Below are 24,755 nucleotides of genomic sequence, written 5' to 3'. Positions count from 1 at the left end.
TTTTACAAAGCCTGGCAACACCGATCCGTAATGTTCAAACAACGAATCGGAAAGGCACACGACCGAACACGTCTTGTTTGTCATCCACTTGCAGTGAAATTTTTGTGTTTATTATATAAACATCAGTGAAATATCAGGAATTATAATATAGATAGGAGTCTACGCGCGCTCTGATTGGCTAAAAACCTATGTTTTATCAGAGTATAAAACGATCAGAGTATGTAAACGAAGTAAAATTATGAGGCGGGAAAATTTGTGCCGCGGTGTTCACTTCTTGAGTTGAATGAAACTCGCAAGGAAAGCGAGCGAGAGAGTTTTCTTTCGAAGATTTGCTTCGACAATCTCTACTTAAATCGTCTATTCATGCTGGAACTTGATTGTGACAACAATTATGGTTTACGGGAAGATCCGAAGCAATAGCTTTTTTGGAAATTATACGGCTTGTTCAAGCCGAACGAAGCAAGGGACGGCTGCCATCGAGACTATTATATTATGCTGAGACGAAATTGCATTCAGAGTCGGTGAAGTTTATTGAAGTTCATAAAGACAAGACCAAGATTGAAAGGTAAACAAATTTACCTGAAATGTTTAGCCTTATTTTATGTCGAACACTGAATGAAATTGTGTCAGTTTTCTGGTCTTCCCGTAAACTATTTTCTGCTTTTCATCTTTGTTTACTCGCTCTTGTTGTGCATATTTTTAATTAAACGTTTCACTCGCGGTATCTAAAATCTATATCATAAAGCAAATAAAGAAGCCTAAGCCATGTTTTACTCGTGTTCTCAAATGCCCGTCGTGTTTTATGACAGTATAAAACATGGCTTAGGCTTCTTTATTTGTTAAATCTTTCGCGCGAAAAAATCATATTTTCACACGTGAAAATAACATGTTATTTTCACAAGAGCGAAGATATCGATTTCGAAACATTTTCTGACAAGTTTGCCCTGTTTCAATGCTGAATGAGCAAAAGTAAATCGATATTAAGTCGAAACATCTTCGGATCTTCCTCGGCAATCTTCGGCAATCTTCGGATATCTTCGGAAATTTTCGGGAAAGTTCGGAAAATGTTCGGAATCATTCGTACGACCTTCGGACAGCATTTGCAAATCTTCGGAAATCTTAGGTAAATGGTCGGCAATCTTCGGAAAATCAAAAAACATCGTAATTAGTAGGTTTATATAATAAGCAAAATATTACATGGTTGCTTGGAGATATGAAATTTATCTTCTCGTGTTCAAAGCGATATCCCACTCGTTCGCTGCGCTGAATTGAACATTACAAAATAAACTTTTAACGCTCTGATTTAGCGCCTGGTCACTCCGAACTTAAAGGCTGGCTTGTGCACTGGTCACGATCATTCTGTTGTGTTCTTATTTATGAGCTAACCTGTAATAAGTATTATTACACGACTAAGGCGGCCCGAGGGTCAATAACTAATCAGCCAATCAGATAACTTTATTTCCGGTCCCGCGAGGGCCGATATTTTCCAAGTATCGGACCGGGTTTTGTCCCGGATGATTCCGCGCTAATTTCCGCGCGATTTAGCGCAAGATTTTTGCAAGATTTTTTTCGCAAGATTTTTTGGAGTTTTTATTGCTTTGAAAACGAAATGACCTTAAACACAGAAATAATTATAACTCCTTTTAATAGCGCAAGTGAAAGTTTTGCCGCACATTGTTTTCCACGACATCTACCGGGTAGCAATTCTCACTACACAAAGTTTCAAGTCGTGTAATAAATCTCTTATTAACCAAGCTTGCTCGGGACCGTACTGGGCGAATATTGGCCCTCGGTCTTTTTTGTACGGACCTCGCTGCGCTCGATCCGTACTGTCAAGACCTCAGGCCAATATTCGCCCAGTACGGCCCTCGCGCGTGGTTAATAAGATATATATATTCCTTTTAAAACTCATTAATAATTTATTAAGTTAAAACAAAGAAAATCATAACCATAAAGGAGGTTTGACTACCAGGTCTAAATAAGCATAGACTGAAGATACAATTTTGTTTCTCCGTTTACTCCGTAGGTTTTGTTTCGATTGAGAAGATATATCAAACACTCAAGACAGTGTTTCATCGGCTATCCAAACACCTCGAATTTCGTCAAAAATACTCCTTTGCGCGTCATATTTTCAACTCTCTTCTCGGTGTTTGGATATCCTGATCGATGAAACACTGTCGCTCGTGTTTGATATATTCCATCCAAAAGGAGAAGCGATATTCATCCCCAGTGTCGACGAGCTATGTATAAAGAGATGAGATTTTTTAAGGGTTTTTTTAGCGAAAAAAAGAAAGAAATGAAAACCAATTACACATTGGGATCAGAAACATCTTTTGAACTGTTTGAATGATGTTTCAAGTAATCCAAATTTTTTATGCTTTATCAGATTTTCCCGCGCGGGTCGAAATGAACACAATGACTAGATTTGCTCACATTTTAACTGACTTTTATTATCCCAGCCCTAAAATATTTTATATTTTCCGTGAAGGACAGTTCTACAGTTTTGTTCCAAGATATATGTTGAAGCAAGGCCTGTAAAGGAAGAAGCAGAAAAAAAAATTAACTTTTCGCAGATGACTACTTGCAGAAACAAAAAAAATGCCTTATTCTATGAGAACAAGATGATTAATTAGTACCGCTTTTGCGGCAATGGTTCCGTCCTACCAAGGTAGCTATGTTCTTAACGAGCAGGGGACTGGGTACGAATTTAAAAAAATGATTAAATTGAAAAATGAACCCTAACATCTGAAAGAGCATCCAAAAATTAGTTTATTTACAAAATTTGACTGTTATTGGTTTAAACACATAGAGGGGGAAAAACAATTTGTTTGCAGGGCCTGGAAAGACAAAATAAATTGTTTGCAAACATGATATGTATAACAAAAAATAGTAAGAGTTTCGAAAAAAATGTTTGCAGAGGTGCATAAACTAAAAAAAAAAGTTTGCAGAGGAAACTTTTTCATCCCCCCCCCCCCTCTAAGAAAATAATGGTCCGTCACTTAGTATAAAGCTTTCTTAATTTATCGATTTTGAAAAGAGTACCATGCCTTTGCGTTTAAACCAAAAACTCTCAAATTTAGTTAAGTTACTAATTTTTGGATGCGCTTTCAGATGAAAGGCCCGATTTTTCAATTCAATCGATATTGAATATTTGTACTCAGTCCCCGTTCGTTTCGAACATGGCTAATTGAAGCAGTAATAATGGTATCAAATAAATGTCTAAAAATGGCGAACTTATGGTAAGTCGTGGTAGAGTTTGTGATGCAAAAGATTACCATAGCAACAGTATAAGCAGTAAAAACCCACCCTTTATTTACCCTTTATTTAAGAAACGAGCTCTTTGAGTCCATCAGTTCTTTATTATAGAATTTCGATATGTTAAGAAACAAACATGAAATACTTTTCATGGAAGAGAAAATAAAAAAAAAGTTAATAAATACCGTATTTTCTCAAATAAACGCCCCCGGCGTTTATTTCAAACTTGACTTCGTGAACCCGGCCCGGCGTTTATTAACGGACAGCAATTTTCTGCCAATTTTTTCAGATTGATTTATTGTTACCGCGCTGCGAGACCAAGCGGCATTTTGTCAAGGCGGGACAATTTTTCTCTTCGTTCTGCCCCGAAAAAGTGTCCCTGGGTATCCAATGGTGATTATTTCCCAAAGGTGCACTATTACGGATTAGATAGTTTATGTTGCAATCGAGATTTGTGACAAACAGAATATATTTACTTGTTAGCTTGACCTCAAATAAACGCCGGGACCTCGAACAAACGCCCCCGGCGTTTATTTAAAAACTAGCAATTTTGACCCGGCGTTTATACGAGGCCTTCGTTTAATCGGGGTCCGGCGTTTGATCGAGAAAATACGGTACACAAATAAATAAATAGAAGAAAGAGGAGGCAAACAAACAAACAAACAGATTTTTAAAGGTAAAGGTAAATCTTGTGGCCATGTGTTCCTACCCAGCTACCTGCAGAGTCTATGCTAGCCAGCAACATTTCTCATCACAGGGTCCCCAGTCCTTATTCCGCTTGACCCCTGGGATACCGCGCTCTTCCACGCAGGCGAAATAGCACTCCATGTCACAGTTATAGTCACGAGCTTGCTCGGTTTTCTGAATGGCTGAAAGAAAATTTGCACAAGTCAACCACCTTATGTTATGAAAAATGTACCCAGATAAAATGAATGTGTCCTCCATAAATACAATAAATATACCAAATGTTCCTAGTTTTATAAACTTAACTCAGAGAAGTGACTTTAATGTCCAATAAAGGCCTTGGCTTTCAACGTCAGTAGTGTACCGTGGAAGTTCTATTACGCCCAGCTCTCTCTTACATCCAATAATCCCTTTCCCTCCCCTCCCCCCTCTCCCTCGTTACGTTACTAAAGGGTACATTGAAAAAATGGTAACTTAACGCTGCTAAAATATTGTTCAACCACTTTTTTTTGGTATTGTTTTTTTTGAAAATGTTTTCTTAATAGCACTAAAAAATTATAAAGTTGTTTTCGCCCGTCTTCAAAAAATAGATATTTACACTCGTGGTTTGATTAAATTAAGGTTATATCTTTTCCTTTAGATATTCAAAAACAATGGTTTTCATAGGATAAGTTGCCTACCACTCATTACAGAACAGTTTAAACCAAAAATTTGCAAAATTCCTGTGGCGTAGCTCCTTTAATGAATTGAGATGAGGCAACATCCCCTTTAGTTTTTCGTTAACCCATTCATAAGCCGTAAACGTTCATGGAGAGGATTTTGTCCGTCTTGAATTCCAGCATCCTAATTATATGTTTCTAAATCCTCTTGATTCTCGGAGAATGTGCTACAAGCGCGCTCCGTGGTACAAAACCAGAAAACAAACCGTAATTGACATAGAACCTACCTTCATCAGCAGCTTGTGCTGACATCCCACAAACAATGAAAATCGCCAGCATCAACACAAAAATAGCCTTCATGATGATCGGATCTAAAGAGAGAAAAAATGTCTTCTCTTCTTAAAATGTTCCTTGACACTGTCATTTGTTTTATTGTTTAGCTTAGTGTAATTTTCTCATATCAATTCAACATCTGAATTTTCCTTATCATGTCAACACACTCTTTTCTTATAAGAATTTCTTTTACAAGAACGTCGAGGCTGAAAAAGGCCAAAAAAGAACGTGCCCAAGGCTGAAATTTGGTTAAGAATAAATGAGTGACAAATGTATATACTAAATGAATCATCAATCCTTATTTAAATCCTGACCTGTAACCAACATTGTGACGTGAACATAATTTATACATATCGCTTACTGGAACGAATTTATGGCAATAAAAAATAAGAACATTTTCAGGCTAAAATCTTCTAAAAAGTTAATAACGTTCAGCCTGGGCCGAAATTAGACGTTCTTACATAAAAAGAGTGCATGTAAAATATCACACACCGGATCCATGAACTAAAGACCTGATTCATATAGCAAAACTAATCTATGAGAAGATCCATCTTTCCCTTATAGAACGTCAAGCGAGACGCGAGGGCAGCACGCTCGCCGGAAAATTGAAGGCAATTAAGACACAGAAATGAATTGAAAGTTGCTTCTCAAAGTCGCTTTTCGCTTCCCCCGCGTCTAGCTCTCATATTTTTGCACGGTCTTTTGTGTTGTTCGTTTATTGTAATCAGTACCGTAAATGAAAGACTAAGCGCCGCGGCGCTTATTTAATTTTCCCTGTTAACTGTACGGCGTTTATTCGAGAGCGGCGCTTATTTTAACTACCTGTAAAACACTGAGGGGAATATAGAGAGAATTATGTTATGCGTGTACGAAGTATGCACAATTTGATATAAAAATACTTTGAATGAAATACAAGAGGTAACACGAACAAAGTTTCTCAGTTTCTTTGTGAAAGTGTTGCCATTCAAATACAAGAGGAACATGAACACAGTTTTATAAAGCAATAAAGGTGCAGCGCTCTTTCAAGTAGTGAATAGGGTAGATAGGGTAGATTGATCGACGAGCTATGTTTAGTTACAAACCAGTGCATTTATTAAAGAAAAGTGTCTGCCCTTTGAGATCGAAGGTCGTAGGCCATATCGATATACTTCTGTCGAAACACAAAAATAGCTTTTGGAGATTTCAGTAATAAATAATAATCACTACTTCTATGATCAAACTGGATAAATAAAATGTACTTGTTTGGTGCGTTTTAGTTTCAAGATCACACGCGCGGCGGTTCTTTTTAGAATGATGTCACCTGGGTAACTGGGTGGAGATAAGACTGGAATGCACCGCCCCTCGTTTTCCTTTGTCTTACTTTTGTGTAAAAGGGTTTTCTCTAAGAATTATATTGTTCAACTGAAAATAAAAGAGAGTAAAGACTTGAACTAATACACATGGTTAGTGCTTTGACTCAGGACCGGGCGGTCGGTGAGCGGTCTCGGTTTTAGCGTTGACTGGGGTCACTGTGTTGTGTGTTAGAGAAGGCGGTTTACATTCACATTGCGTCTATCACAACAAGAGAGAAAACCTGTGATAAATGTGCATGGTTAATGCATTGACTCAGTGAGCGGTTCGGGTTTAAGCGTTGGTTGGGAATACTTTGTGACTCGCATTGCCTCGGCTATCAAAACCCGTTCGAGCAATAAAGCTGTTTGTGCTATGACATAAGACATCAGATATAATTTATTTTACCACGAAGAGGTTAGGAGCCGTACCTCGTTTAAACGCTCTCGTGAAATAAAATGGTTTAAAATTTTCAAATAAAAAGACGTATATATGTACAAACTTTTGAGTGGGGTATGAATAAATAGAAATCTATTTAAATACAATTTTAGTTAAAAGGTGAAAACCGTTATTAGCTTCGCTGTATGTATTATCTACCTTTAGTTTTTTTGTTCGAAATAACATCAAACAAGAAATAATGAAATGCACACTTTAAACTTGAAAGACACTCTTCGAAACTACGGTTTTAATTTCGACTTCAATAGTCGGTGTAATATAAACGCAACGCAAATAGCATAATTAGCACTGAAATCAGTTGAACAGAAGAAGGAATGAGTAAATACAGTAGTGCTAAAAACACAAAAAAAGACTAAAAAACACACAAAGGAAAGCGATAAATTGATGCAATTAAGTTGTTTGTTTAACGGGGATTTTCCCACCTTCTGCGTATGTGCTAATTGATTTTTAGTTGAATTAGACGTAGAGGCGTTGTCGAGGATTGAGAAGCAATTTTCCGAACATGAAGCTCGGCAAATTTCTCACCCTTTAAGGTGCTGGAATATGTGCGAATTCCTAACGGCTTGCTGTCTTACTGTCAGCATCCAAAGATGGATAAAAGTCATCTGAAACATGGTTTTTGAATTTATAACCGTGTGTTAATTTCTATCTTTAACTGATATCTGCGTTAATATCTTAAAATGGAAAGTTTTTATATTCGAGGAATTGCAGCAGAATGTTATATAATTATTACTCGAATTTACGAGCCGCTGATGCCTTTTCGAAAACCGTAGCTTGCATTTTTTCTTGCCCAAACGTTAACGGGCATTTTTCTCTCTCCGAAAACAACAGGCATTACTTTCCGGACCTTTCCCCATGTCACGAAAGTTTGAGCTAAAGAAATCTCCAGTTTTTCTTTACACTTTAAACCGAAAATCGTAGGCGATTTTAGGTCTTTCGAACAGATATTTACCGAAACGGTCTGTTGGGTCCCCCCAAATTACGGAGAACTCACTTACGCTCGGTCACAGCTTTGTACGACTGTAAAACAGGACGCAACAAAAGTTCGATTGAATGACATGTCAATATACTTCTTACTGATATAAATCAAACTTATTAGCGATACTGTAGCTTGAACTACATGCTAACCTGTTTTGCTTTCTCAATGTATCCCTGATACTTCTTCACTGTGTAGACGACCGTACTACGAGTTGTTCCTTGCAGTAGAGTCATAATATCCATAATGAGAACGGGACGTTTTCTTAATTCGAGGCACTATTGGTCCACTGTGGATTGTTTTACATTTCAAAACCAATCAATTTATAAACTGCCTCAAGCGCCGGTAAATTTCAAAGTATCTAGGAGATTAGCTTCTCTCCTCGAAAATATTGTTTATAGACCTTATGCAAAAATGGTTTCCATTCATTTCTGTTGTCTGGTTAAGTTTCTCAAAACGCTGATGCTGACACTTGAAGATTTATGCAATAATATGCTACAATTAGAGTTTTCAGTGTTTTTGGTTGAAAGGCTGCAGATTTCTGACTCATTCAAGTTTTAAGAGATCTGGGAAAAAGCCACCCTGGCCTGCCTAGCCTCGTTTGCATGTTTTTGGTCATATGTCCCTGTAACCTTCATTAGATAAAAGTATTGCCTTTAATTCTTCTGGGTGCTGAAAATTAACGACAGCCATATTTGCATCTCTAGTGTCATTGCAGGCGGCCGGTTCAGAATTATTATTTTCCATTGATTTTGGCGGTAGGTTTGCTCAGTGTTTTATAAATTTGGACGACCAAAATAGCTACAACCCCAGACAAAAGTCTGGTTGTGCCTTCCCTCCCCTCGCCTATTCAATGTTAAGCGAAAAGCGACCTTAAACACACGGGGTTGTGAAATGAGGGACCAATATTGATAGGGGGAGCGGAGGGATCCTACAGCAGTACAGGAATGGGGAGGGCTAACTTGAATTAGGAACTCTCTATAATCGGGAATGTTTTTACCGAATGGTAATGAGGTTATGTTATTGGCCCCATTTGCTCACTCGAAAAAATGTATATACTAAATGAATCATCAATCCTTATTTAAATCCTGACCTGTAACCAACATTGTGACGTGAACATAATTTATACATATCGCTTACTGGAACGAATTTATGGCAATAAAAAATAAGAACATTTTCAGGCTAAAATATTCGAAAAAGTTAAGAACGTTCAGCCTGGGCCGAAATTAGACGTTCTTACATAAAAAGAGTGCATGTAAAATATTACACACCGGATCCATGAACTAAAGACCTGATTCATATAGCAAAACTAATCAATGAGAAGATCCATCTTTCCTTTATAGAACGTCAAGCGAGACGCGAGGGCAGCACGCTCGCCGGAAAATTGAAGGCAATTAAGACACAGAAATGAATTGAAAGTTGCTTCTCAAAGTCGCTTTTCGCTTCCCCCGCGTCTAGCTCTCATATTTTTGCACGGTCTTTTGTGTTGTTCGTTTATTGTAATCAGTACCGTAAATGAAAGACTAAGCGCCGCGGCGCTTATTTAATTTTCCCTGTTAACTGTACGGCGTTTATTCGAGAGCGGCGCTTATTTTAACTACCTGTAAAACACTGAGGGAAATATAGAGAGAATTATGTTATGCGTGTACGAAGTATGCACAATTTGATATAAAAATATTTTGAATGAAATACAAGAGGTAACACGAACAAAGTTTCTCAATTTCTTTGTGAAAGTATTGCCATTCAAATACAAGAGAAACATGAACACAGTTTTATAAAGCAATAAAGGTGCAGCGCTTATTCGAGCAGTGAATAAGGTTGATAGGGTAGATTGATCGACGACTGATGTTTAGTTACAAACCATTGCATTTATTAAAGAAAAGTGGCCTTTGAGATCGAAGGTCGTAGGCCATATCGATATAGTTCTGTCGAAACACAAAAATAGCTTTTGGAGATTTCAGTAATAAATAATAATCACTACTTCTATAATCGAGCTGGATAAATAAAATGTACTTGTTTGGTGCGTTTTAATTTCAAGATCACACGCGCGGCGGTTCTTTTTAGAATGATGTCACCTGGGTAACTGGGTGGAGATAAGACTGGAATGCACCGCCCCTCGTTTTCCTTTGTCTTACTTTTGTGTAAAAGGGTTTTCTCTAAGAATTATATTGTTCAACTGAAAATAAAAGAGAGTAAAGACTTGAACTAATACACATGGTTAGTGCTTTGACTTAGGACCGGGCGGTCGGTGAGCGGTCTCGGTTTTAGCGTTGACTGGGGTCACTGTGTTGTGTGTTAGAGAAGGCGGTTTACATTCGCATTGCCTCTATCACAATCCGTTTGAGCAAATAAGCAATACTCCAACAATGAAGTTGCTTCTGCTACAGAAACCGTTAGAAGTTGCGGTGGTGTGAGCCAATTTAGAACTAGTGTAAAATTTACCTTTTCGGAGTTAACGAAATAACAGCAGGCAAGATATAATCTTTAATTTAGATAGAAACACACGGTTTTACATTTTAAAAAACCTATTGCGAACATATGAATTAAAATTCAATCCATTCACGAACTGCCTCAGGAGCCGGTATATCTCAAAAGTAAGTAATTTATTTCACTCAGATCGAAAATATTCAGTTTGCCACTACCAACCGGTTCGATCAATATACTATTAAACCATTTCAACACTTGGACCTAACACAGAGTAAGTGGAAAAAGAAGAAAGACTGGTTGGCGACCGTTTTTGGTATTTTTTGTTCTTTTATTTCAGTGTTATTTTAATCATCGCTATAAATTCATACACAAAAGCGATTAACATGTCATATAATTGAGGTTATTTTTCAAATCTGGGTTTCATTTTAAAGTTATAAGTTCATGATTTTAGTCGCTTACTTGGTTAAAATGTCTTTTTCACGAAACCGATCGACGGTCGTTATGAACAGTATAGCACAGTGATAAATTTTTGGAGTGCAAAGTCGTCTTTGCTTACATAGCGTAGAATGCCTATTGTTCTCGGGACATTTACTTACAGTTGAAGAAAGTGTATAGGTCTGTTCTGACGCTTGTTAATATCTGTAAATCTGACGTTTAAACACAAACTACCATTTGCAGATCTGTCGAAACGCAAATAAAGCTTCTGAAGATTTGATGATGGAAGATTTAGTAGAAGAAGCTCGCTATCATGTTTTGATCAATATGGATAAATAAAAAATACTTGTTTGTTGCGTTTAAATTTCAAATTTGCACAGTGGTTCTTTCTAGAATTATGTCACCTGGGTAACTGAGTGGATATCAGACTGGAATGCACCGCCCCTATTTTACCTTGTCTCTTTTACTACTTATGTGTGAAAGGTTTTCTTTAAGAAATTTATTAGGAATGAATTGAATTGAAAACTAAAGGCTTAAAGAGAAAACTAGACTTTGAATCGGGGCGGTCGGTGAGCGGTCCGGGTTTAAGCGTTGGTTCGTTGGGGCTACTTTGTTGCTCACATTGCCTCTATCAAAACTCGTTCGAGCGATGTCGATCGGTGTGATACAAAACACACAACACAATGCAAATAGCACTGATATTAGTACTGAATATTAAAGGAGAAAGGAAAAAGTAACTGAAATACAGAAGTGCTAAAAACGCAAAAAGGAGTAAAAAACGTAAAGCGGCTAACAAAAAAAAAACATACAAAGGAAAGCGATAAATTGGCACAATTGAGTTGTTTGTTTAACGGGGATTTTCTCATTTCCTTGATTTTCTGTTGAATTGGACGTAGAGGCGTTGTCGAGGATTGAAAAGCAATTTTCGAACAATGGAGCTCGGCAGATTTCTGTCCCTTTACCTGACAGCACCCAAATAAAAGATGGATAAAACTTATCTGAAGCATGGTTTTCGAATTTAAAATCGTTTGTTAATTTCTATCTTAAAATCGTGAGCCCTTTGACGGGCAGAATCCTTGAATCGTATAATTTGCTTTAAAATATCTCAAAATGGGCGTTTTTTATATTTGTGCACCCAATGAGTAAAATTTCCTATAGGTGTCGGAACCAAGAACACCGTTTTTATGCTATAAACGCTAAGAAAAGTGAATCTTTTCGGATACGCTAGCTGGACGTCAAACTTAAAATTTTTGGGAACGAAATATTATTACCCGAAATATTATTACGAAATATTATTATCCGAATTTACGAGTCACTGTTGGCTTTTCGAAAATTGTAGCTGGCCTTTTTTAAAGAAATCTCCAAAATTGTATCACGCTTTAATCCGAAAATTGTAGGCAATTAAAGGTCTTCCGAACAGATATTTACCGAAACGGTCTGTTGGGTGCCACCCCCTGAACGGAGAACTTACTTACGCTTTGTCACAGCTTTGTACGACTGTTAAACAGAACGGAACAAAAGTTCGATTGAATGACATGTCAATATACTTCTTACTGATATAAATCAAACTTATTAGCGATACTGTAGCTTGAACTACATGCTAACCTGTTTTGTTTTCTCAATGTATCCCTGATACTTCTTCACTGTGTAGACGACCGTACTACGAGTTGTTCCTTGCAGTAGAGTCATAATATCCACAATGAGAACAGGACGTTTTCTTAATTCGAGGCACTATTGGTCCACTGTGGATTGTTTTACATTTCAAAACCAATCAATTTATCAACTGCCTCAAGCGCCGGTAAATTTCAAAGTATCTAGGAGATTAGATTCTCTCCTCGAAAATATTGTTTATGGACCTTATGCAAAAATGGTTTCCATTCATTTCTGTTGTCTGGTTAAGTTTCTCAAAACGCTGATGCTGACACTTGAAAATGTATGGAATAATATGCTACAATTAGAGTTTTCAGTGTTTTTGGTTGAAAGGCTGCAGATTTCTGACTCATTCAAGTTTTAAGAGATCTGGGAAAAAGCCACCCTGGCCTGCCTAGCCTCGTTTGAATGTGTTTGGTCATATGTCCCTGTAACCTTAGATTAAAGTATTGCCTTTAATTCTTCTGGGTGCTGCAAATTAACGACAGCCATATTTGCATTTCTACTGTCATTGCAGGCGGCCGGTTCAGATATATTATTTTCCATTGATTTTGGCGCTTATTTAATTTTCCCTGTTAACTGTACGGCGTTCATTCGAGAGCGGCGCTTATTTTAACTACCTGTAAAACACTGAGGGAAATATAGAGAGAATTATGTTATGCGTGTACGAAGTATGCACAATTTGATATAAAAATATTTTGAATGAAATACAAGAGGTAACACGAACAAAGTTTCTCAGTTTCTTTGTGAAAGTATTGCCATTCAAATACAAGAGGAACATGAACACAGTTTTATAAAGCAATAAAGGTGCAGCGCTTATTCGAGTAGTAAATAAGGTAGATAGGGTAGATTCATCGACGAGCTATGTTTAGTTACAAACCAGTCCATTTATTAAAGAAAAGTGTTTGGCCTTTGAGATCGAAGGTCGTAGGCCATATCGATATAGTTCTGTCGAAACACAAAAATAGCTTTTGGAGATTTCAGTAATAAATAATAATCACTACTTCTATGATCAAACTGGATAAATAAAATGTACTTGTTTGGTGCGTTTTAATTTCAAGATCACACGCGAGGCGGTTCTTTTTAGAATGGTGTCACCCGTGTAACTGGGTGGAGATAAGACTGGAATGCACCGCCCCTCGTTTTCCTTTGTCTTACTTTTGTGTAAAAGGGTTTTCTCTAAGAATTATATTGTTCAACTGAAAATAAAAGAGAGTAAAGACTTAAACTAATACACATGGTTAGTGCTTTGACTCAGGACCGGGCGGTCGGTGAGCGGTCTCGGTTTTAGCGTTGACTGGGGTCACTGTGTTGTGTGTTAGAGAAGGCGGTTTACATTCACATTGCCTCTATCACAACAAGAGAGAAAACCTGTGATAAATGTGCATGGTAAATGCTTTGACTCAGTGAGCGGTCCGGATTTAAGAGTTGGTTGGGGTTACTTTGTGACTCGCATTGCCTCGGCTATCAAAACCCGTTCGAGCAATAAAGCTGCTTTGTGCTATGACATAAGACATCAGATATAATTTATTTTACTTTTATTTTATTTTTCAGAAATAATTTATTTTACCACGAAGAGGTTAGGAGCCGTACCTAGTTAAAACGCTCTCGTGAAATAAGATGGTTTAAAAATTACAAATAAAAAGACGTATATATGTACAAACTTTTGAGTGTGGTATGAATAAATAGAAATCTATTTAAAATATAACTTTAGTTAAAAGGTGAAAACCGTTATTAGCTAGTTCGCTGTTTGTATTATCTACCTTTAGTTTTTTGTTCGAAATAACATCAAACAAGAAATAATGAAATGCACACTTTAAACTTGAAAGACACTCTTCGCAACTACGCTTTTAATTTCGACTTCAATAGTCGGTGTAATATAAACACAACGCAAATAGCATAATTAGCACTGAATTCAGTTGAACAGAAGAAGGAATGAGTAAATACAGTAGTGCTAAAAACACAAAAAAGACTAAAAAACACACAAAGGAAAGCGATAAATTGATGCAATTAAGTTGTTTGTTTAACGGGAATTTTCCCACCTTCTGCGTATGTCCTAATTGATTTTTAGTTGAATTAGACGCAGAGGCGTTGTCGAGGATTGAGAAGCAATTTTCCGAACACGAAGCTCGGCAAATTTCTCACCCTTTAAGGTGCTGGAATGTGTGCGAATTCCTAACGGCTTGCTGTCTTACTGTCAGCATCCAAAGATGGATAAAAGTCATCTGAAACATGGTTTTTGAATTTATAACCGTGTGTTTATTTCTATCTTAAACTGATATCTGCGTTAATATCTTAAAATGGGAAGTTTTTATATTCGAGGAATTGCAGCAGAATGTTATATAATTATTACTCGAATTAACGAGCCGCTGTTGCCTTTTCGAAAACCGTGGCTTGCCTTTTTTCTTGCCCAAACCGGCATTTTTCTCTCTCCGAAAACAACAGGCATTACTTTCCGGACCTTTCCCCATGTCACAAAAGTTTGAGCTAAAGAAAACTCCAGTTTTTCTTCACACTTTAAACCGAAAATCGTAGGCGATTTTAGGTCTTTCGAACAGATATTTACCGAAACGGTCTGTTGGGTCCCCCCTAATTACGGAGAACTCACTTACGCTCGGTCACAGCTTTGTACGACTGTAAAACAGGACGCAACAAAAGTTCGATTGAATGACATGTCAATATACTTCTTACTAAATCAAACTTATTAGCGATACTGTAGCTTGAACTACATGCTAACCTGTTTTGCTTTCACAATGTATCCCTGATACTTCTTCACTGTGTAGACGACCGTACTACGAGTTGTTCCTTGCAGTAGAGTCATAATATCCATAATGAGAACGGGACGTTTTCTTAATTCGAGGCACTATTGGTCCACTGTGGATTGTTTTACATTTCAAAACCAATCAATTTATAAACTGCCTCAAGCGCCGGTAAATTTCAAAGTATCTAGGAGATAAGCTTCTCTCCTCGAAAATATTGTTTATAGACCTTATGCAAAAATGGTTTCCATTCATTTCTGTTGTCTGGTTAAGTTTCTCAAAACGCTGATGCTGACACTTGAAAATTTATGCAATAATATGCTACAATTAGAGTTTTCAGTGTTTTTGGTTGGAAGGCTGCAGATTTCTGACTCATTCAAATTTTAAGAGATCTGGGAAAAAGCCACCCTGGCCTGCTTAGCCTCGTTTGCATGTTTTTGGTCATATGTCCCTGTAACCTTCATTAGATAAAGGTATAGCCCTTAATTCTTCTGGGTGCTGAAAAATTAACGACAGCCATATTTGTATTTCTACTGTCATTGCAGGCGGCCGGTTCAGAATTATTATTTTCCATTGATTTTGGCGCTTATTTAATTTTCCCTGTTAACTGTACGGCGTTTATTCGAGAGCGGCGCTTATTTTAACTACCTGTAAAACACTGAGGGAAATATAGAGAGAATTATGTTATGCGTGCACGAAGTATGCACAATTTGATATAAAAATACTTTGAATGAAATACAAGAGGTAACACGAACAAAGTTTCTCAGTTTCTTTGTGAAAGTGTTGCCATTCAAATAAAAGAGAAACATGAACACAGTTTTATAAAGCAATAAAGGTGCAGCGCTTATTCGAGTAGTGAATAAGGTTGATAGGGTAGATTGATCTACGAGCTATGTTTAGTTACAAACCAGTGCATTTATTAAAGAAAAGTGTCTGCCCTTTGAGATCGAAGGTCGTAGGCCATATCGATATAGTTCTGTCGAAACACAAAAATAGCTTTTGGAGATTTCAGAAATAAATAATAATCACTACTTCTATAATCAAGCTGGATAAATAAAATGTACTTGTTTGGTGCGTTTTAATTTCAAGATCACACGCGCGGCGGTTCTTTTTAGAATGATGTCACCTGGGTAACTGGGTGGAGATAAGACTGGAATGCACCGCCCCTCGTTTTCCTTTGTCTTACTTTTGTGTAAAAGGGTTTTCTCTAAGAATTATATTGTTCAACTGAAAATAAAAGAGAGTAAAGACTTGAACTAATACACATGGTTAGTGCTTTGACTCAGGACCGGGCGGTCGGTGAGCGGTCTCGGTTTTAGCGTTGACTGGGGTCACTGTGTTGTGTGTCAGAGAAGGCGGTTTACATTCACATTACCTCTATCACAACCCGTTTGAGCAAATAAGCAATACTCAAACAATGAAGTTGCTTCTGCTACAGAAACCGTTAGAAGTTGCGGTGGTGTAAGCCAATTTAGAACTAGTGTAAAATTTACCTTTTCGGAGTTAACGAAATAACAGCAGGCAGATATAATCTTTAATTTAGATAGAAACACACGGTTTTACATTTTAAAAACCTATTGCGAACATATGAATTAAAATTCAATCCATTCACGAACTGCCTCAGGAGCCGGTATATCTCAAAAGTAAGTAATTTATTTCACTCAGATCGAAAATATTCAGTTTGCCACTACCAACCGGTTCGATCAATATACTATTAAACCATTTCAACACTTGGACCTAACACAGAGAAAGTGGAAAAAGAAGAAAGACTGGTTGGCGACCGTTTTTGGTATTTTTTGTTCTTTTATTTCAGTGTTATTTTAATCATCGCTATAAATTCATACACAAAAGCGATTAACATGTCATATAATTGAGGTTATTTTTCAAATCTGGGTTTCATTTTAAAGTTATAAGTTCATGATTTTAGTCGCTTACTTGGTTAAAATGTCTTTTTCACGAAACCGATCGACGGTCGTTATGAACAGTACAGCACAGTGATAAATTTTTGGAGTGCAAAGTCGTCTTTGCTAACATAGCGTAGAATGCCTATTGTTCTCGGGACATTTAATTACAGTTGAAGAAAGTGTATAGGTCTGTTATGACGCTTGTTAATATCTGTAAATCTGACGTTTAAACACAAACTACCATTTGCAGATCTGTCGAAACGCAAATAAAGCTTCTGAAGATTTGATGATGGAAGATTTAGTAGAAGAAGCTCGCTATCATGTTGTGATCAATATGGTTAAATAAAAAGTACTTGTTTGTTGCGTTTAAATTTCAAATTCGTACGGTGGTTCTTTCTAGAATAATGTCACCTGGGTAACTGAGTGGATATCAGACTGGAATGCACCGCCCCTATTTTACCTTGTCTCACTACCTATGTGTGAAAGGTTTTCTTTAAGAAATTTATTAGGAATGAATTGAATTGAAAACTAAAGGCTTAAAGAGAAAACTAGACTTTGAATCGGGGCGGTCGGTTAGCGGTCCGGGTTAAAGCGTTGGTTCGTTGGGGCTACTTAGTGGCTCACATTGCCTCTATATCAAAACTCGTTCGAGCGATGTCGATCGGTGTGATACAAAACACACAACACAATGCAAATAGCACTGATATTAGTACTGAATATTAAAGTAGAAAGGAAAAAGTAACTGAAATACAGAAGTGCTAAAAACGCAAAAAGGAGTAAAAAACGTAAAGCGGCTAACAAAAAAAAAACATACAAAGGAAAGCGATAAATTGGCACAATTGAGTTGTTTGTTTAACGGGGATTTTCTCATTTCCTTGATTTTCTGTTGAATTGGACGTAGAGGCGTTGTCGAGGATTGAAAAGCAATTTTCGAACACGGAGCTCGGCAGATTTCTGTCCCTTTACCTGACAGCACCCAAATAAAAGATGGATAAAACTTATCTGAAGCATGGTTTTCGAATTTAAAATCGTTTGTTAATTTCTATCTTAAAATCGTGAGCTCTTTGACGGGCAGAATCCTTGAATCGTATAATTTGCTTTAAAATATCTCAAAATGGGCGTTTTTTATATTTGTGCACCCAATGAGTAAAATTTCCTATAGGTGTCGGAACCAAGAACACCGTTTTTATGCTATAAACGCTAAGAAAAGTGAATCTTTTCGGATACGCTAGCTGGACGTCAAACTTAAAATTTTTGGGAACGAAATATTATTACCCGAAATATTATTACGAAATATTATTATCCGAATTTACGAGTCACTGTTGGCTTTTCGAAAATTGTAGCTGGCCTTTTTTAAAGAAATCTCCAAAATTGTATCACACTTTAATCCGAAAATTGTAGGCAATTAAAGGTCTTCCGAACAGATATTTACCGAAACGGTCTGTTGGGTGCCACCCCCTGAACGGAGAACTTATTAAGAAGGCGGTTTACATTCACATTGCCTCTATCACAACAAGAGAGAAAACCTGTGATAAATGTGCATGGTTAATGCTTTGACTCAGTGAGCGGTCCGGGTTTAAGCGTTGGTTGGGGTTACTTTGTGACTCGCATTGCCTCGGCTATCAAAACCCGTTCGAGCAATAAAGCTGCTTCGTGCTATGACATAAGACATCAGATATAATTTATTTTACTTTTATTTAATTTTTCAGATATAATTTATTTTACCACGAAGAGGTTAGGAGCCGTACCTCGTTAAAACGCTCTCGTGAAATAAAATGGTTTAAAAATTACAAATAAAAAGACGTATATATGTACAAACTTTTGAGTGTGGTATGAATAAATAGAAATCTATTTACATACAACTTTAGTTAAAAGGTGAAAACCGTTATTAGCTTCGCTGTTTGTATTATCTTCCTTTAGTTTTTTGTTCGAAATAACATCAAACAAGAAATAATGAAATGCACACTTTAAACTTGAAAGACACTCTTCGCAACTACGGTTTTAATTTCGACTTCAATAGTCGGTGTAATATAAACACAACGCAAATAGCATAATTAGCACTGAATTCAGTTGAGCAGAAGAAGGAATGAGTAAATACAGTAGTGCTAAAAATACAAAAAAAGGCTAAAAAACACACAAAGGAAAGCGATAAATTGATGCAATTAAGTTGTTTGTTTAACGGGGATTTTCCCACCTTCTGCGTATGTCCTAATTGATTTTTAGTTGAATTAGACGCAGAGGCGTTGTCGAGGATTGAGAAGCAATTTTCCGAACATGAAGCTCGGCAAATTTCTCACCCTTTAAGGTGCTGGAATATGTGCGAATTCCTAACGGCTTGCTGTCTTACTGTCAGCATCCAAAGATGGATAAAAGTCATCTGAAACATGGTTTTTGAATTTATAACCGTGTGTTAATTTCTATCTTTAACTGATATCTGCGTTAATATCTTAAAATGGGAAGTTTTTATATTCGAGGAATTGCAGCAGAATGTTATATAATTATTACTCGAATTTACGAGCCGCTGTTGTCTTTTCGAAAACCGTAGCTTGCCTTTTTTCTTGCCCAAACGGGCATTTTTCTCTCTCCGAAAACAACAGGCATTACTTTCCGGACCTTTCCCCATGTCACGAAAGTTTGAGCTAAAGAAATCTCCAGTTTTTCTTCACACTTTAAACCGAAAATCGTAGGCGATTTTAGGTCTTCCGAACAGATATTTACCGAAACGGACTGTTGGGTCCCCCCTAATTACGGAGAACTCACTTACGCTCGGTCACAGCTTTGTACGACAGTAAAACAGGACGCAACAAAAGTTCGATTGAATGACATGTCAATATACTTCCTACTGATATAAATCAAACTTATTAGCGATACTGTAGCTTGAACTACATGCTAACCTGTTTTGCTTTCACAATGTATCCCTGATACTTCTTCACTGTGTAGACGACCGTACTACGAGTTGTTCCTTGCAGTAGAGTCATAATATCCATAATGAGAACGGGACGTTTTCTTAATTCGAGGCACTATTGGTCCACTGTGGATTGTTTTACATTTCAAAACCAATCAATTTATAAACTGCCTCAAGCGCCGGTAAATTTCAAAGTTTCTAGGAGATTAGCTTCTCTCCTCGAAAATATTGTTTATAGACCTTATGCAAAAATGGTTTCCATTCATTTCTGTTGTCTGGTTAAGTTTCTCAAAACGCTGATGCTGACACTTGAAAATGTATGGAATAATATGCTACAATTAGAGTTTTCAGTGTTTTTTGTTGAAAGGCTGCAGATTTCTGACTCATTCAAGTTTTAAGAGATCTGGGAAAAAGCCACCCTGGCCTGCCTAGCCTCGTTTGCATGTTTTTGGTCATATGTCCCTGTAACCTTCATTAGATAAAAGTATTGCCTTTAATTCTTCTGGGTGCTGAAAATTAACGACAGCCATATTTGCATTTCTACTGTCATTGCAGGCGGCCGGTTCAGAATTATTATTTTCCATTGATTTTGGCGGTAGGTTTGCTCAGTGTTTTATAAATTTGGACGACCAAAATAGCTTCAACCCCAGACAAAAGTCTGGTTGTGCCTTCCCTCCCCTCGCCTATTCAATGTTGAGCGAAAAGCGACCTTACACACACAGGGTTGTGAAATGAGGGACCAATATTGATAGATGGAGCGGAGGGATCCTACAGCAGTACAGGAATGGGGAGGGCTAACTTGAATTAGGAACTCTCTATAATCGGGAATGTTTTTACCGAATGGTAATGAGGTTATGTTATTGGCCCCATTTGCTCACTCGAAAAAATGTATATACTAAATGAATCATCAATCCTTATTCAAATCCTGACCTGTAACCAACATTGTGACGTGAACATAATTTATACATATCGCTTACTGGAACGAATTTATGGCAATAAAAAATAAGAACATTTTCAGGCTAAAATATTCGAAAAAGTTAAGAACGTTCAGCCTGGGCCGAAATTAGACGTTCTTACATAAAAAGAGTGCATGTAAAATATCACACACCGGATCCATGAACTAAAGACCTGATTCATATAGCAAAACTAATCTATGAGAAGATCCATCTTTCCCTTATAGAACGTCAAGCGAGACGCGAGGGCAGCACGCTCGCCGGAAAATTGAAGGCAATTAAGACACAGAAATGAATTGAAAGTTGCTTCTCAAAGTCGCTTTTCGCTTCCCCCGCGTCTAGCTCTCATATTTTTGCACGGTCTTTTGTGTTGTTCGTTTATTGTATACCGTAAATGAAAGACTAATATAAGCGCCGCGGCGCTTATTTAATTTTCCCTGTTAACTGTACGGCGTTTATTAACTACCTGTAAAACACTGAGGGAAATATAGAGAGAATTACGTTTTGCGTGTACGAAGTATGCACAATTTGATATAAAAATATTTTGAATGAAATACAAGAGGTAACACGAACAAAGTTTCTCAGTGTCTTTGTGAAAGTATTGCCATTCAAATACAAGAGAAACATGAACACAGTTTTATAAAGCAATAAAGGTGCAGCGCTCTTTCGAGTAGTGAATAAGGTTGATAGGGTAGATTGATCGACGAGCTATGTTTAGTTACAAACCAGTGCATTTATTAAAGAAAAGTGGCCTTTGAGATCGAAGGTCGTAGGCCATATCGATATAGTTCTGTCGAAACACAAAAATAGCTTTTGGAGATTTCAGAAATAAATAATAATCACTACTTCTATAATCAAGCTGGATAAATAAAATGTACTTGTTTGGTGCGTTTTAATTTCAAGATCACACGCGCGGCGGTTCTTTTTAGAATGATGTCACCTGGGTAACTGGGTGGAGATAAGACTGGAATGCACCGCCCCTCGTTTTCCTTTGTCTTACTTTTGTGTACAAGGGTTTTCTCTAAGAATTATATTGTTCAACTGAAAATAAAAAAAAAAATAAAGACTTGAACTAATACACATGGTTAGTGCTTTGACTCAGGACCGGGCGGTCGGTGAGCGGTCTCGGTTTTAGCGTTGACTGGGGTCACTGTGTTGTGTGTTAGAGAAGGAAGGCGGTTTATTGCCTCTATCACAACCCGTTTGAGCAAATAAGCAATACTCCAACAATGAAGTTGCTTCTGCTACAGAAACCGTTAGAAGTTGCGGTGGTGTGAGCCAATTTAGAACTAGTGTAAAATTTACCTTTTCGGAGTTAACGAAATAACAGCAGGCAAGGTATAATCTTTAATTTAGATAGAAATACACGGTTTTACATTTAAAAAACCTATTACGAACATATGAATTAAAATTCAATCAATTTACGAACTGCCTCAGGAGCCGGTATATCTCAAAAGTAAGTAATTTATTTCACTCACATCGAAAATATTCAGTTTGCCACTACCAACCGGTTTGATCAGTATACTATTAAACCATTTCAACACATGGACCTAAACCAGAGAAAGTGGAAAAAGAAGAAAGACTGGTTTGCGACCGTTTTTGGTATTTTTTGTTCTTTTATTTCAGTGTTATTTTAATCATCGCTATAAATTCTTACACAAAAGCGATTAACATGTCATATAATTGAGGTTATTTCACAGGGAACCCGAACGCTGTATTGGCAAAGTTAATAATGAAAATAAAGATATGTTTGTTACCTGTGCTCCTGTGTCTTTCTTTGTCCTTAAAATGGTTGTGCTCTTGTGTCTTTCTTTGTCCTTAAAATGGTATTTGAATCGGTGCGAAAACGGTTTGAGCAAGCCTTGTCTGACGCTCCGTAAATAACGACGCAGTTAACACGTCTCGTATTTCCATTCATGTTATTAACTATTAATTCTCAACGGGAGAGCGAGAGAGAGAGAGAGAGAGAGGAAGGAGCATTGCTCTTTCTCTCTTTCCCGTGGCCGTTAAATTGAAATACGAGATTATCTCCCCAGGAGTGTTAATGGTTAATATGGAAAGAAATAGTTAATAACATGAATGGAAATACGAGACGTGTTAACTGCGTCGTTATTTACGGAGCGTCAGACAAGGCTTGCTCAAACCGTTTTCGCACCGATTCAAATACCATTTTAAGGACAAAGAAAGACACAAGAGCACAACCATTTTAAGGACAAAGAAAGACACAGGAGCACAGGTAACAAACATATCTTTATTTTCATTATTAACTTTGCCAATACAGCGTTCGGGTTCCCTGTGGTTATTTTTCAAATCTGGGTTTCATTTTAAAGTTATAAGTTCATGATTTTAGTCGCTTACTTGGTTAAAATGTCTTTTTCACGAAACCGATCGACGGTCGTTATGAACAGTACAGCACAGTGATAAATTTTTGGAGTGCAAAGTCGTCTTTGCTAATAAATCTGACGTTTAAACACAAACTACCATTTGCAGATCTGTCGAAACGCAAATAAAGCTTCTGAAGATTTGATGATGGAAGATTTAGTAGAAGAAACTCGCTATCATGTTTTGATCAATATGGATAAATAAAAAGTACTTGTTTGTTGCGTTTAAATTTCAAATTCGCACGGTGGTTCTTTCTAGAATAATGTCACCTGGGTAACTGAGTGGATATCAGACTGGAATGCACCGCCCTTATTTTACCTTGTCTCACTACGTATGTGTGAAAGGTTTTCTTTAAGAAATTTATTAGGAATGAATTGAATTGAAAACTAAAGGCTTAGAGAGAAAACTAGACTTTGAATCGGGGCGGTCGGTGAGCGGTCCGGGTTTTAGCGTTGGTTCGTTGGGCTACTTTGTTGCTCACATTGCCTCTATCAAAACTCGTTCGAGCGATGTCGATCGGTGTGATACAAAACACACAACACAATGCAAATAGCACTGATATTAGTATTGAATATTAAAGGAGTAACTGAAATACAGAAGTGGTAAAAACGCAAAAAGGAGTAAAGAACGTAAAGCGGCTAACAAAAAAACATACAAAGGAAAGCGATAAATTGGCACAATTGAGTTGTTTGTTTAACGGGGATTTTCCCATTTCCTTGATTTTCTGTTGAATTGGACGTAGAGGCGTTGTCGAGGGTTGAGAAGCAATTTTTCGAACACGAGGCTCGGCAGATTTCTGACCCTTTAAGGTTCTGGAATATAGGCGAATTCTTTACTTGCTGTCTTACTGACAGCACCCAAATAAAAGATGGATAAAACTTATCTGAAGAATGGTTTTCGAATTTTAAATCGTTTGTTAATTTCTATCTTAAAATCGTGAGCTCTTTGAAGGGCAGAATTCTTGAATCGTATAATTTGCTTTAAAATATCTCAAAATGAGCGTTTTTTATATTTGTGCACCCAATGAGTAAAATTTCCTATAGGTGTCGGAACCAAGAACACCGTTTTTATGCTATCTGTGCCATTTAAAGCGTTATTTTTAAACGCTTAGAAAAGTAAATCCTTTCGGATACGCTAGCTGGACTTCCAAACTTCAGAAAATTTTAGGGAACGAAATATTATTATCCGAATTTACGAGTCACTGTTGGCTTTTCGAAAATTGTAACTGGCCTTTTTTTCGTCCCCAAACCGACATTTTTCTCTCTCAGAAACAACAGGCATAACTTCCCCCATGTCAGAAAAGTTTGAGCTAAAGAAATCCCCAAAATTTGATCACGCTTTAATCCGAAAATTGTAGGCGATTTGAGGTCTTCCGAACAGATATTTACCGAAACGGTCTGTTGGGTGCCCCTGAACTTACTTACGCTTTGTCACAGCTTTGTACGACTGTTAAACAGAACGGAACAAAAGTTCGATTGAATGACATGTCAATATACTTCTTACTGATATAAATCAAACTTATTAGCGATACTGTAGCTTTAACTACATGCTAACCTGTTTTGCTTTCTCAATGTATCCCTGATACTTCTTCACTGTGTAGACGACCGTACTACGAGTTGTTCCTTGCAGTAGAGTCATAATATCCATA

General features: G+C 37.2%; 1 long non-coding RNA gene across 3 annotated transcripts; it reads right to left on the bottom strand.

Moving 5' to 3' along the window:
- Positions 1-2,424: 2,424 nt before the first annotated feature.
- On the bottom strand, positions 2,425-15,014 carry LOC144665826 (uncharacterized). Of its 3 annotated transcripts, none has more exons than XR_013573053.1 (4): positions 14,942-15,014; positions 4,886-4,969; positions 3,965-4,124; positions 2,425-2,532 (listed from the first exon to the last, which is right to left on the bottom strand). It is a non-coding gene; the product is annotated as an uncharacterized LOC144665826 (long non-coding RNA). The 3 variants fall into 3 exon arrangements; XR_013573055.1 differs by having other exon boundaries at positions 3,973-4,124; XR_013573054.1 differs by lacking the exon at positions 14,942-15,014 and adding an exon at positions 7,845-7,913.
- Positions 15,015-24,755: the final 9,741 nt, after the last annotated feature.

Source organism: Oculina patagonica, chromosome 9 (assembly GCF_052425735.1).
Source record: "Oculina patagonica isolate OP01 chromosome 9, crgOcupat, whole genome shotgun sequence".
Taxonomy (NCBI): domain Eukaryota; kingdom Metazoa; phylum Cnidaria; class Anthozoa; order Scleractinia; family Oculinidae; genus Oculina; species Oculina patagonica.
This window is presented reverse-complemented; position numbering and strand designations above follow the sequence as displayed.